The sequence below is a fragment of the Ichthyophthirius multifiliis genome, assembly GCF_000220395.1.
Source record: "Ichthyophthirius multifiliis unplaced genomic scaffold scaff_1120509251439, whole genome shotgun sequence".
In the NCBI taxonomy this organism is placed as follows: Eukaryota; Ciliophora; class Oligohymenophorea; order Hymenostomatida; genus Ichthyophthirius; species Ichthyophthirius multifiliis.
Window position 1 is genome coordinate 1 of NW_004085874.1, and position 2,334 is coordinate 2,334.

The 2,334-nt window shown below is 17.1% G+C and overlaps 4 annotated features.

Moving 5' to 3' along the window:
* Nucleotides 1-121: 121 nt before the first annotated feature.
* Nucleotides 122-202: a microsatellite.
* Nucleotides 203-1,192: 990 nt separating this feature from the next.
* Nucleotides 1,193-1,248: a microsatellite.
* Nucleotides 1,197-1,248: a microsatellite.
* Nucleotides 1,249-1,858: 610 nt separating this feature from the next.
* Nucleotides 1,859-1,902: a microsatellite.
* Nucleotides 1,903-2,334: the final 432 nt, after the last annotated feature.

Genomic DNA, 2,334 nt, shown 5'->3' on the forward strand with positions numbered 1-2,334 from the left:
TTAATTGTATTTACCAACTTAACTTTAACTTTTAAAAGCAAAAAAAAGGCTTTAATAATAAGGTTTGTAAAAAATTGTTACTCTTTTAAAAAAAATTGCTTTAAATAGATATGATGTAATATATATAATATTTTATTTTTATTTTATATATTTTATTTTCTATAATTACATTTTATTTTTATTATATATATATTTATATTTAGGAAAGTTAAAATTATGATACTAAATAAGATATTTAGAGTCTTTTTGAAATTTTTATCAATCTTCCATTTAGATAAAGTTATTTGACTTTATTTTCTGAAATAGATAGAAATAATAAAATAACAGCGAATGAGTTATATTATAACTTAAAAAAATTTAATAATTTGCACCCTTTAAGTATTTAAAGAGATAAATTTTTCGAATTAATTAAGGAATTTAAATATAAGGCTTCGAAAGGATTATTTATTTAACAAAGTATAGAAAATTAATTATAAAAAAAAATCTAAATGGCAATTAAAAAAGATGGGTTAAATTTCTTAAATGAATTTTAGGAAATAAATAAGGAAGGATTTTAAAAATTACTAGTTAAATAGAATCTTTATACTAATGAGGAAGATTTTATACATTTTATAAGTGAAATAGATCCTTTTTTTACAAATAAAGTATATAAAATAATAATTTATAAATTATAATTATATTTATTTGTTTAGATTTATTCTAATATTTTAGTAGACAAATTTTCTTCTGAAATTAATGAATTTAAATTAAATTATATTTTTAAAGGAAAGGAATTATTGGAATTTATTGGAAAAAAAATAAACTATAAATAAAAGATCAAATTAATGTTTTATTTAAATTAAATTGGTGATGATAGTATTTATTTAAAAAAAGAAGAATTTATATATGCTTTTGAATAGGTCAACTTAAATATTCCTTTAGAATAAATTAATTAGATTTTTGACATTTATGCCGAGAAATTTACTCCAGGAGATTCTTATAAAATATTAAATTTATAATATTTTTCAAAGAAGCTTTTTTCTTATAATGACAATTTAATTTTGATAAAATACAATTAAATTTTAGCATAAATTAAAGCAGCAATAATCTCTAGAGGTTATAAGGTTGAATATTTATTCTTAGCTTAATAAAGATAATAAGAAAAATAACAAATGTATTCAGAAGAAAATGAAAATGAAATTTAATAATAAAGTATTTATATATATTTATAAATATATATATATATATATATTTATATATATATTTATAGCTTTGGTTTAATTAAATATAAATGTATTTATATAAAGAATAAATGACTTATAAATTTAAAATTTAACTAATACTGATATAAAATATTTAACAGAATTTTTAAGTGAAGAAAATGGTAATAATTTTGTATAAGGTTATGTCTTTTTCCATTTTTTAAAAAAAGTGCCAATTAAATATTAATATTTATTATATTCTTATATGAAATAATTATATAATGAAATCAGTTTTGTTTTGAAAAAAAAAGAATTAATTTAATAATATTTTCATTCTGTAAATAAATTGAACTTTTCTTTAACTGAAGTTCGATATTTTTTGTTAAAAATGGAAACTTCAGGAAGCTTAATAGATGAAATTTTGGCTTATTTTATTCCCTTGGAAAATTTTATTTAGTACAGTTAAATTAATTTATAGAATTTGTTAGATTAATTTAATATTTTTGTAAATTTGTACCCGAAATTGAGAAATATGAATAGAAAACAAGAAGAAGAAAACGAAGAAATGTTAAAAAATAAAAATAAGAAAGTTTAACTTTAAGAAATAATAAATTTGAAGAAAAAAGAGGAAATTTAAGATAATGAAAACTAAGATGAAAATTAAAAATAAAGCTAATAAAAATATTACAAAGAATTAAAAAAAACATTAAAAAATAAAAAATAATTAATACTTAATATTATAATTAAAAAAGAGGAAGAAAATGATGAAAAAAAAGGTTGGATAGAAATTCATGAATTTGTTAATATTATAAGATTTAATATTTCGTAAATAAAATAAGAGCTTTTGGTTAATTTTATAGGAGAATTCATTTAGGAAAATTAAGGAGGTACTAATTTCGATTATAATAGTGATTTTTTTAGTTAGGAAATTACTTAGGAAAGCTCGGGGATTTAAAGCAAAAAAAATATGGAAAAAATAGATATTAATGAAATAATGGAAAAAATCATTGAGAAATAAAAAGAAGCAAATGTAAATATTAACTATGCACTCAAATTTATGCAAAATGAATAAGGATAAATTACATTAACTGATTTAAATGCATTTTTTGAATTAATAAGATTAAATTTGAATGAAGAAGAAAAAAATGCTGTT